General features: G+C 32.7%; 1 pseudogene; it reads left to right on the top strand.

The window, feature by feature from the left end:
• The first annotated feature begins 8,305 nt into the window (after window positions 1-8,305).
• Window positions 8,306-8,380, top strand: LOC147825625 (small nucleolar RNA SNORD36; annotated as a pseudogene).
• Window positions 8,381-13,519: the final 5,139 nt, after the last annotated feature.

The following is a 13,519-nucleotide window of genomic DNA, read 5'->3' as shown; positions in this document are numbered from 1 at the left end:
ACATTATTACATATTTTTAAAACAACGAATGTATCAGTGTTGATTATGGTAGGCATCCAATTTTTCCAGATACTTTTTCAAATTAAAAATTCATATATTTATATTGATTCTGATTCTGTTCCGTTATATATCATATAAGGTTGGCTTGGACTTGGTATCACTGAACACATCACTTTTCCTTGTCCCAAGTCTAATTTGTGAGGCCTGGTTACAGATTGACTTTTCAAGCTTCTTAAAATTCATATTTTGGGGCACCACATCCAATGTTCTGATGTTTGAAAGTAGGGTTGAAAATGAGTTCAAGTGGCAGTGATATTCGCAATTAATATTATTATAAGAAGACAAGTGGAGAACATAGTTTTGTCTGTGTGTCATGTGAGGACATACTGAGAAGATGTCTACAAAGAGAAAGAGAGACTTTATCAGAGACAAATCAATGAGCAACTTGACTTTGCACTCCTAGTTTCTGGAAGTGTGAAAAATACATTTCTATAATTAAAGTAATGTCTATTTATGTACCCCCTATATAATATTTTGTCATAGAAATCCAAGTTGATTAATGTAGGCTGGAACAGAGTACAGAGAAAATAGAAAATCTAGTATGAGAAATAATTTTAAATTTTAAGACTTGGTCCAAAAATCCTTTAAATATTATTATCTACTCCATTTACATTACTGACTAAAGGAAATAGAGCCAGAACTCAAATGAATGGGAGGCTGGGTCCCCTTGTAGAGCCCTGGTGGATTACCAAAAAGTTATACAGGTAATATTTCTCCCATCCTTCCCCTAAAGTGTAAATCTGAATTGAGGAAAAGATAATAATCAGACATTTCAGGGACTACTGCACACTGGTTTTGAGCTAAGGCTGATTCTAGGAGATCCGAAATGTCTTTGGATCCTTCGAGTAGAAATTGTGGCCTATTGAGTTCAGGTGAAAAACAGACCTTTAGCTATAGCCCAAAGACATTCGGTGGTCATTTACAGAATGGGGTCATTTACTCAAGAATGCATAATTGGGGTAGATATATTTAGTACTTGACAGAATCCCCACAATGATACCCTATCCTGGGCAGTGAAGGCTTCGATAGTGCATTAAGAATGGTTTTAATAGATAATATGAAATAGGAAGAAAAGGGGCAAAGGGGAAGGGGAAGTGGGAGGGGGAGTGGAAAGGGAAGAAGGGAATGGAATTAATATGAGAAAATGAAAAAATGGAAATAAAATCTTTGTAAATAGGGAGGGATGGAGGGGTTGAAGGGAGGGCAGGGGAAGGGGGAAAAATAAGAACCAAGAGAGATGATGTAAAAGTGCAAATTTCCAATGATGAATGTCATTATATTATATACCTAAAATGTACCAATAAAATAAAAGTTAAATATAAAAAATAAGAATGGTTTTAAGGACTGTATATTCTATAAGATTATAGGTCCATTTAGGTCAACGTAAGTTTAGAAGCATAAAAATAAAAAGAGTAATCTGAAAAGGTAGAAGTGGGAATGTGGGAATGCTGCAAATAGAGAGTAAATATTTTAAGCAAAAGTGACTATAAAAATATGAGTGACTGATGAAATATAAAGGTATGAGATTCCTGATTATAGAATGAAGTATTAAGAGTGGGAAGATACTGTCATTTTCTTTCTACTAAGAAAAGTTGAAGGGTAAAGATCATAGAATTCACAGTGTAGAGATCATATAATCACATCACAATCACATTAGAAGGCAGGACTATGATTTTGACCCATCTAGTACTAGAAACTCCTCATAATTTTCAATATATTAAGATAGCATGTTAACCAATTCATAAATAACAAAATTAATAGTTTATCTTACAGGATATTTTAAAATGATAAATTTAAAAATGAAGAAAGTATTACTTAGAAATAGACTTAGGTAAGAGTCACAACTATATTACTTAATAATTACATGGATTAGGCAAACCACGTAAAAGACTGTAGTAATTTAAGTTAAAATGAAGACAACACTGTTTTAATTTTATAATTATGATATTTATATGTAATGTTACTTCTCATTTATAAATCACTCAATTACAAATTTATGATAGTATTAAATGAAATATTTAATCTTAAACCACAAGATCTTCTTTTGGAAAATATACAAATGCAAGATATCATTCATATTTTAATAAATATAAGAATAAAATTAATGACTGCCTTAATCAAAGATTTGGAAATATATTGCTAAAACTAAATTTATATTTAGCGAAATACACACATCTTAAATGTGCGATTAACTTTATAGATTTGTACACATCACACCACCCACATCAAATGTGAGATACTGATGATGGGACCCATATCAAGAAAAAGATCTACTCTACTGATCCAGCACATTTGAGTATACTTCATTCTAGTCAATAGTTACTACTGGGGTAAAATTATTGTAACTATTGTTATAGTTTTCTTTTGCTTATTCCTGAAAATTACTTATCTGGAGTCATTTCGTAGTTAGTCATTTGTTTTTGACATTGTACCCAAAATTTTGTTTTTGTGATGTATCAATGTGAATGTATGTATTATCACTTTACTTTCTTTTTTATTTGTTACTAGGAATTGACCCCAGAGCCTAAGGCATGCTAAGCAAGTGCTCTATCAGTGAGCTGTACCTCAAGCCCCAGTACTTTATTTTTTATTTCTATGTATTATTGCTTTATTAGTTGATATAATAATTTATCTTTTCTCTTCTTTATATATATTTTGTCCAAATTTAGTCTATTAATTAAAAAGCTACTATGAATATTCTTATATCTATCTCTTATGTATAAATATATACCAACGTTTATTTTTGGTAGCTATCTAGAAATTGAATTCTTCTTTCAAGGATTATAAAACTTTATTGAAAGAAATTGCCACACTTCTCTAAAATATAGTTGTGTAACTTTCATTTGTACTTAAGAATGTATAAGAATATCTTTATTTTGTGTTCTCATCAACACTTGGTATATTCAGTCATTTTAATCTTAGCACTTTTCTTGGAAAATGTGGTGACATCTAATTGAGATTTTAATTTTAATTTTTCTGATGAACTGTGTTAAGCAAAATTTTCTTCTCTTATTAGCAACTTGGTTGTCTTCTTTTGTGAATCTTTGCTCACTTTTTAATTAGTTGGGTTTTATTTTGTAATTACTTATGTAGCATTTCTTTACTCTGGATAGATATATTCTATTAGATATGTGAATTTCGAATGTATTCTCTCAGTCTGTGACAATACTATTTTTCTTTAATTCTGGTAACAACTCTTAGGATGAGATTGCTATGGTTTATATCTAAAATTCTTCCATCCCCCAAGGCTCATATGTTCAAAGATGAGGTTTTTGGAAGGTTATTGGATCATGGCCAGTGAATCCACTGATAAATTCAGTGCTAAATGTACTTTTAGAAGTGGGTTTGATTAAAGTCAGGTCATTGCAGGTGTGACTTGGAAAAGTGTACTTTTGTCCCTAGTTTCTTCTTTCTTTGCTTCTTATCTGCAATGAGTTATGTACCTTTTCTTCCACCGTGTCCCACTGCTATGTCATTTCTGGCTCAGAGTCAGCTAATCTTGGACTGAAATTGTGAGCCAATATAAACCTCTCCTCTTATAAGTTCTAGGCATTGGGTACTTGAACCAACAAGAAAGTAACTAAGACAGACCTCTACCCTTTTAATGATTTTTAAGTGCATAATACAGTGCTGTTAATTACAGGAACAGTGCTGTAAAAGAGGTATCTACAGTAGATTCCATTTATACAACTGAAGCTTTATACCTTTGAGACTGCAATCCTCACCCCTGCTAGCCTCTAGCATCCACCATTATCCTGTTCCTATGACTTTGAATTTTTTCTTTCATAAGTCCTTCATCATAATTATCATAATGTCTTCCAGTTTCATCCATATTGTCAAAAGTGGCAGAAAATCCTTTTCCAAATAAATGTAAATAGGACAGGAATGCAGGTATAGTCCAGTGGTGGAGCACTGGACTATAAATAAGCTGTAAATATCATTACTGTAAATATTATTTTGCTCATTATGCTTATGTGACTACATTTGTTGCCTCATGTTCAAAGCCCATAACCATGCCTTATAAAAACAAAACCCTAACTTCCCATTTTCTTTATATTTTTATTCCTAGAATGCTTGACCTACCACATCACATATTGTTTGATCCTGTCATTATGTTTAGTCTCTTAAGCCATCCTCCTCATTTGAGACTGCCACAATTACTTAATGCCTTCACTAATCATTTCCTCTTTTCTATTCTATTGAACTCTTCCTTTGATTTTGCTGCCTTGAAAATCCTTTACTTGTTCTGCATAGACTCTTGTGCCATCCTGCTTATCATAGATATTTTAGTTATATTCTATCAAAAATTTAAAATAATTCATTTAGTATGATAAGTGAAACCTAATCAAAAACAGGCAATTATCTCATGTTTTCATAAATGTTTTAAAACTTCCTTAAATACATTTACCTTTCTATTATCTCTATTTTACCCTGCATGTTGACATACACAACAAGGAGTCAAATTTATAATTATGTGTGTGTTTATATTCAGAATTTAAAAGGAAGGGGTGTAGAAGCAAAAAGAACCTCAAAATGAATTAAACAGAGCTCATGTGAGCTGGTTAGGTTATACTCAGAATTCTTATTATTGGACAAGATATCTCTTCGATCTTCTCAGTTTACTAATAGTGAAAATAGAATGAAGGATAGATAAAGGTTGTTTTTACTCAATATTATTAGATTAGAAAACTAGTATATTTTATTATGTAAAAGTCTCTGACCATAAGGCAGAGATTTGTAACTGTTGTGAGTGCTGCAGTAATTCCTTGCATTTTTTCACAGTTCTCAAAAATGCTCCTCCATCAAAATATTTACATGTTGCTGCAAGTGAACTTGATTCTGTTCCATGCAGATAATGTCATGAACACTTTTACTAATTGCATGCTCCAATTTGTCATTTCTTAACAAGTGACAGGAGCTAAGATAAAGTACCTCTAAATAATACTGAATGACTTTTGAATTACTAAGGGCAGGGATCTGCCCCACCTCACACACTTTTGTTTCCATGAGTTCCAAATTAAATGCTTTCCTGATCAAAGCATACATAATATGCTTTTATTCATCCATCATCATTTAGCTATAATGCCACAACGAATGTCTCAGATCTCCCCCTCCTGACAGAAGAAAAGCTGAACATAAACAATTAGAGGATACCACCTGCTCAGTTCTACTGCAGAATAAAAATGTGGCTGTATATTTTGGGGAAAAGAAAGAAATCCATTAACTTAAGTTAAGCACGTAACTTATATTACCAACCATGGAAGGTGTAATTAACTGAAAGAGTGAAATAAAATATTGTAAGATGCGTACTTGTTTTGACTTTGGGTTTTCCATGGCAGACTGTCAAGCACAAAGTGTGACAGAAGAGGTCACTGTAAACCTGACTCTACATTCAGCACTTCCTGTTTGGAGTATGCTAATAACAGTTGTTACGAAGGACAATAATAAATCATCCATACAGTACATCAGATGGCCCAAAAGGTGGCCTGTTGAGCACTCAGCTGTGGCCGACAGTTAACTTAATGTAAAAAATGAGGGAAAGATGGTTTTCAGCAGGCTTTTATTGATGCTAAAGCTCAAAAACTAGAGAATTTTCATTTTTCTCCAAAAATGAAAGGGAATACCACAGATCCTATGGTCTCATCACTGTATATTTGAGCAAATAAAATCATAGAAGGAAAAGGTACAATCAACTGCAAGGGCCAGTGCATTCATAGTGAAGGCATGTTTGTTCCATCTATTCCCTGTCATTTATTATAGGCCCCAAAACACAATTTTGCTCACTTAATTTTTCTCACTATTGGTCTGTTTATAAGCCATTTCCTTTTTTTTTTTTTTTCAGTTGGAGAGGTGACATTTAATACAATTGAATTTATATTAATAATAATGTTTGGTTTAAACAAAACAATGAGGAATGTTTATAAATTTATTCTGATAAATATTTATGATATAAATTTTGAGACTAAGCAGAAATAATATTTCAGGAAAACAAAATTTCAAATTCCTTTTACAATGCCATTGTGAAGTTTTTCTCTACTGTATTTGTTCTATGTTGGATGTAGTAGCCAAGGGAAGGTGAAGAGTAACATTTTTTTGTATAAGATAGTGGTAGCATGCTGCAGTTGCCCAAGAGCTGAGACTGGTTTCAAAGGCAATATACAAGGGTGATGGTGAAAATAACACTGATAGCAAGGACTAAAATGTGTGGAATATTTATTACATGTCTGATGCTTCACTAAGTACCCCACATACAACATTTTTTAAGATCTATAAAGAGCTTAATAAACCTTACATGGTAGATAACTTTATCATCACCACTTTGTAGAATAGGAAAGTTAACTTAAGGAAATTAAATATCTGTTTAAATTAACATGGAGTAAGAACCCAATTAGCTGTGTCCTTAGAATAGAGGCTATTAACACTGCACTGAACTTGACAGTACTTGACAGTCTTTAGATGGAAATTCCTGGAGAGAAAATGGCATATCTATCACACAGTATTTCACCTCATTCCCTCAGTAACTTACATTATTTATTACATGCCTAATCAAATAATCCGATAGAAAATATGTTATCTAAAAATCCTCTGCAGAAAAGCAGACCCCAATAACAGGTAACAGAATCTAATCTCAGACTCTAGGATTTAGTTAGCATGTTTAGAATGGACAATAACTAAGGTATACAGTATAATCTCAGACAATTGTCATGAAGCACCAATGACTTTGAAAAAATACAGGTAGCTGATGTAGATCTCCAGAGTATTCAGACCTTTGTGGAACAAATTGTTATTGTAGATGGACTCTTCTATATGAGACATAATTATTGCTTCTTTAAATTGAAATTATTTAACTCAAGTAGGTAGAGAGAATGGAACTGTGAATCAGAAAGATATTATGAAACAATACAAAGAGAAATAGGGAATGTTTCTAAAATGCTAATGATTTATTTTCAATCATTGTAATGTATTTTTACTTAATTTTTAGTATCTAAAGTTTTCAGAAAACTAAATACTCACTTATTTTTACATGCGAAATGGAGGACTTAATATAAATAATCAGATATTTATATAAATATAAAAATAATTTATATAACATAGTAACTGTGGTATGTGATAAATTGAATCTTCTGTGCTGTAGTCTAGCTCTATAATTCTAAGACTATATAAGGATTCGGTCATATCAGAGGAGATCTGACTGGAAGGTGAAGAAAAGTCAATTACATATATGAAATAATTGAAGAAAAATGGGTATTTGGATGAGATAGCTATGTGATTCATGAAAGCAGGAAATGGTCAAATATCTAAAAGATTACATTAAGAAATGAAGTAACAAGATATATAAACATGAAGGGAAAGTAATCATATTAAAAATAACTTTGGAAGATGAAAATTTTACAAATGTGGAAGACTTTGCCAAAGAAAGCAATAGTGCTTCCATCTATAAAATTGTTGACATATAAGGTATTACTTTTTTGTGATGTTTCTAGAGCAAACTGAAACACTACGTTTAAATGTGAATTTTGATTGATGACAAACTGCTGATCTGTAAGATGACAATTTATTTGTTTGACTAAAATATCACTAATTTTTAAAGTAGTCAAATTAGTTACCATAAATAAATATTTCACATAGACATTCTATATATTGGATAAAAGCAGAGCCTGTGATCATATTCTTATAATTATCCTCAATCTTCACCATTCTGTAGTGTTCCTACTGGCAAGATTAGTGACATTTTAATTTATTGTCAAGCTTTAACTACTATTTTTTTTACAGCCAGCTTTCTTTCCTTGTTTTAATTTCTTGTATGCTATGTAGGCATTTTCATTTTCTACTCTTGCTCTGAGGTGGTAATTGGTCCTCTCCTGCTTTGTTTTTCTAGGACTGGGGAATCAAACCCAGGGCCCTACACTGTACCAGGCTGGGCAAGACTCCTGCTGAACCAGACTCCTACCCTCCTCTTCCTCACATTTATACTCAATCACATCTAGGAAAGAAATGCTAAATTATCAAGAAAAAAATGAAGACAACATGTGAATTCCCTAACCTCAAAGCTAGTGAGTCACATAAATTTTTCTCAATGAATTATTTTCAATAAAAGATTTAATGAATCAAAGCAGTGAGATAACACTTGATGGGCCCTTAAAAGTGTATTTGTGAGGTGTGCATGTGTTTGTGTGTGTGTGTGCATGTGTGTATGTGATTTAGAGGGGGAGTTTGCAAAGGGAGATCAGTGTATTGAGAATCTGGATAAAGATGATATATATTATTGATCTGGGTGATTTTGAGGTTAAAAAAAAAGAGCTTCTTACCCGTGGATTCAATCAATGGTTATTTCAGTATTAGGCTTACTCAGCAACTACAGACTTTATATAAAAACCTGAAGCTATTGACATAGATTCAGACATCTAAATGCACTCAAATAGTTTTACATTGCCTTTATATTTTTATAAATGTCTGACAAATAGATTATGTCATGACAAACTTTTACCTAGAACCTTATAAGCTAATTAGACATTTATGAAAATAAGAATTAAAATAGCTAGTGCATATTGGAAATGAAAAAAAAAAATTTGAAGTAGTAAAAACCTTTTATCTTTGGTTTAAGTTACTTATTTCCTTTTTCTACTTCTGTTAAAGCTCAAGAACATCAATTATGATTAAACCAAGTACAGCAAAAGAAAATATGAGAAAGTGTTTTACAAAAGCCATTTGTCCATGAGTGTGTATGAATGTGTGTATATATAATCATGAATGAGTTTAAGTGAACAAGTTTGCTAACAGAAAAAATCAGTATTATTTTTACATGTATATGCATGTTTGGTTATGTATTAGAATTGTTATTAAGCTCTATTATGGAACCTTCAAATTAAAAATTAAATATCCCTGTCACCTATATTACATAAAGAACCAGAAAAAAAGTCATTTAAATCACCTTTACAGAAATGGCAAAAATAAATTCTGAGAATTATATTTAGAGTGAGAATGCCCAAGTGCCTTACAGTCCTGAAAAAGTAATTAAGCAAAGAAATTGCTTTCAGAGTTTAGATGAATTTAAAGTTTCACCACTAAAGATTTAGTTGGATATTAATCCATTAGTAGAACACATCCTGGGACACTAGTATCCTGTACATCTGAATTTTATTCTGAATTTTATTCTGCACAAAATATATATAAAGACTTCCATACTGAATTTACTGCTAGTCAGAAATGTCTCCATTGGCAGTTGTACGTGGCCTCAAGTAGAAATCTTTCTTAAGAAAAAGACTGCATTTTTATATGTTTTTCTACAATTGTTTGCCTGGTGGAATACTTACTTTATTTTTTAAAAAATAAAAGACTTTATTGAATATACTGAATAATAAGTTCTATAAACTGATTGAATTTTTAAATTTTTAATTTGTTAAACTGATTAAATTCATTAAAATGATTCATTCTCCCTCTCTTTGCCCTCTCTCACATATATATATCATATATTTATCTCTCTCACATATATACATATATATATCCATCCATTCATCCATTCATCTATCCATCCATCCATTGCTCCAACCAGTCATCTTTCTATCATCTATTCATTATCTCCATTATCCATCTATTAACCCATCTTTCATGGATCTATACTTCTTTCTTTTCTTCTTTCCATTAAATTCTTCTATTATTTTTAATTTCATAACAGATTGCCCAGTTGCTTTGATTTATATTAATGTATTCTAACAGAAAATGTAAGTACAGGGCTAGGGATTTATTTCAGTGGTTCTGCTGTCTGCCTTGCAAATGCGAGTTCCCAAGTTCAATCCCCAGTACCAAAAAACCAAAAAAATGAAATTATGAATAGACTTTTGATGACACAGAATCTCCTGAAGTCAGCAAATAATTCATAATGAACTCTATTTACTCTGTTTAATAAATATTCACAGTATCTAAAGATTAAAGATCTAGGGCCAAACAAGTTTAATCGTGGACTCTGACATTGACTAATTGTGATTTTTGTTACTTAAATAATCTAGATTTTAGTTTGCTCATTTATAAAATGAAAATAATAATGGAACTAAATTTATTATACGTTAAGCTACATAAATGGTTTCAAGTATTCAAATAAGTAGAACTGACTGTTGTGGAGGTTATGAGAAGTTCTCACACCCTCAGACAGCTTTGGGAAGACAGATTGTCCTGATGTCTGTGGCAGGCCCAGATAGAGAAGTTAAAGATAACTTCAGAAGGCTGTTTGTTGATCCCACAGTGTTCTTCTGTTGTGGTCCCTTGAGACTCTCAAATATTTGCTTGGTATAAGACTAGATAAGAATAGCTAACTTTTTTAAAGCTTTAAATAGCCAGGATGATTTAGATAAGATGCACTAAGATTAAAGGAGCATAGTTAAAGGAGATGGTTCTTTAGATGCTTTATGTACTCACAGACATAACTAGTGGTTAGTTGACTAGCATTGTAAACTGCTAATTATTGATGTATCCTACAAAAAAATGTATAAAAGAAAAATATTACCAATAAGGCTGGCCTTCACTCCAAGAGTTCTGGTCCTCTGTGCCCTTCTTTTAATAGGTTTCGTCAGATACTGTCTTCAGGTTCCTGTCTCCCACCGAGGAGACCCCAATTGGATTATATACTCAAGTAGAAGTTTGAATTCTCAGGAATGAAATAAGTTCAGCAATATTTACATGACCTTTGGAAGGTCAGGACACTGAGAAGGTAAGCATGTGCCCCTCTGATACTTCCTAAATATTTCTTCTCATTTTAGCAGTAGGCAAAATACCTACTTGCTTAATGTCTATAATGCTTAAAGGGGCAGATCAAACAATGTGATATAAACGAGGGAATAAGACACTTTCCACTTACATCTGTTCCTCAAAGTATACCTCCAAATAAGAAATGAAACTCATCAATAATAAAATCTGATGAATGAGTCCCAAGCATTCACATTTTACAGTGACATGTGATACACATGTCAGGCCTACTGTTGTGGCTTAATTAAGCAAACCATCAGGTATCCACAGCATTCATTTTGGTATGTACACATTTAGAAATGCATCCATTTGTCTTATTTTAAATCAATATTTCATTTCACAAAATATTATTTCAATGGATATTTTGGTACATAGTTATACTAGTGCTTACTGTTTTTCCCTTAGTGGTATAAAAGAATAAGAGAATGAACATTCCTTGGAATGCTACTTATTTAGTAACTTCAGATCTGTATTGCTTATTTCAAGTAGTCATAAGAAGACTCTTCTAATATAAAAGTGACATGCAGGCTGTTCCACTGCTCCCAGCCCTGAGGAATGGGTTTCGGGGTTACCATTCCACAACTCCCAACCCATAGGAAGTGGCTTCAGGGCCACCATTCCAGTGCTCCCAGGCCAGAGGTAGGGGCTTCAGGCCAACTTTCCACAACTCCCAGCTCAGAGGAGGTGAGCTGCATGGGCACCAACAGCACACACACACAAACACACACACACACACACACACACACACACACACCCCTGTCAAAATGAGAAGACACATAAACAAGTCTCAAAAAGAAACTACCAGATTACCTACATCAACCACAAAGGGAAATGGGATGGAATAATCTGATACTCAACCACCTGGACTCCCTGAACTGGCAACAAAAGAGGATTTGGAAAAAATGAAATCAGAAATAATTTCTCAGATAATAGCAGATATAGTGCTCATAGTGCAAGACATGATTAATAAATCTAGAGAGGAGCTGAGAAACATGATGGAATCCCAACATAGGAAACAAATGGAATCCATAAAACAGATGCAAACAGATTTCCAGGAGATCAAAAACTCCATTGAAAGTCTACACACCAGAATGAGCCAATGTGAGGACAGAATTCCAGATATAGAAGATAAGATTGCAATTAGTGACCAGGAAAAGAAAAATTTCTTCAAAATTGTAAGGGACCACAAGAAATCCATCCAGCAGCTGCTAGACAATGCAAAGAAAAATAAGATAAGACTAATTGGAGTCAAAGAAGAAACAGGAGAGAGTGCAGATGATATAAAAAAAAAAAAAAAAAAAAAAACTATTCACAGAAGGAATTAAAGAAAAATTCCCAAGCAGAGAAAAAGAACTTGACATACAGATAAATGAGGCATATAGGAGTCCAACTAGCCTTGACTAAAAAAAAAATTCTACACATAGGCATATAATTGTTAAGATTCCAGAAACCCAACAGAAGAATAAAGTTCTACAACCAGTTAGAGAAACAAAAAACAAATCACATACAAAGGAAAACCCATCAAAATCACAGCAGACTTCTCAACACAAACCCTCAAGACAAGAAGAACTTGGAGTGATGTATTACAAGCCCTAAAGGAAAACAGCCCCAAACCCAGATTGAAGTACCCTGCAAAACTATCTTTCAAAATTGATGGTGAAATAAGATATTTTCATGACAAAGAGCACCTTAGGAACTTCATGAATAACAAATCAGCCTCCAAAAAATTTTGCACAATATCCTAGGAACAAACAATGAGGATCACAACCCCAGGAAGCACAGCAGAATGAACCCATCGGGTGAGACAAGTAATTAAATGTAAAGGGGAGAATCCAACAAAAAGAAAAAGTCATGACAATGATAAATCAGTACGTATCAGTTATAACTATTAATGTTAATGGTCTCAATTCACCAATCAAAAGAAATAGACTGGCAGAATGGATCAAGAAGCAAAATCTAACAATATGCTGCACACAATAAACACACTTAATTCATAATGAAACTCATAGACTGAAAGTTAAAGTGTGTAAAACTATACTCCATGCAATGAGAACCCAAAAAAAAGCAGGAGTAGCTATCCTCTTTGCAGATAAAGTAAATTTCAAACCAACACTGATTAAGAGAGACAAAGAAGGACACTACAACCTTGTAAAGGGAACAATCGAACAGGAAAACATGACAATCATAAATATCTCTACACCAAACACTAGTGTGCCCAACTATATAAAACAAATACTAACTGACATGAAAAGTCACGTATTCACTAATACAATAGTAGTGGGGGACCTCAGCACCGCACTGTCACAAATAGATACATCAACTAGACAAAAAATAAGTAATGAAATACCAGAACTCAATCAAACTCTTGGACAAATGAACTTAACAGATGTTTACAGAGTATTCTAACCCACAAAATCAGAATACACATAATTCTCAGATGCACATGGATCATTCTCAAACTGGACCACAAACTCATGCATAGAACATGTTTAAGTAAGTGCAAAGGAATTGAAGTTATCCCCTGAATATTATCAGACATAGAGCAATGAAATTGGAGATCCATAGCAAAAGAAACCAGAAAAATTTCATAAACATTTGGAAATTGAACAACATATTTCTGAATAACCAATGGACCACAGAAGAAATAAAAGAAGAAATCAGACAGTTCCTTCAATTAAATGACAATAACCATACAACATATCAGAGTCTATGGGACACA

This window comes from Heterocephalus glaber, unplaced genomic scaffold (genome assembly GCF_053883595.1).
Source record: "Heterocephalus glaber isolate CG9 unplaced genomic scaffold, H.glaber_assembly_v1.0 deba00001497, whole genome shotgun sequence".
In the NCBI taxonomy this organism is placed as follows: Eukaryota; Metazoa; Chordata; class Mammalia; order Rodentia; family Bathyergidae; genus Heterocephalus; species Heterocephalus glaber.
The sequence above is the reverse complement of the archived record's forward strand: the minus strand, read 5'-3'. Positions and strand labels throughout refer to the sequence as shown.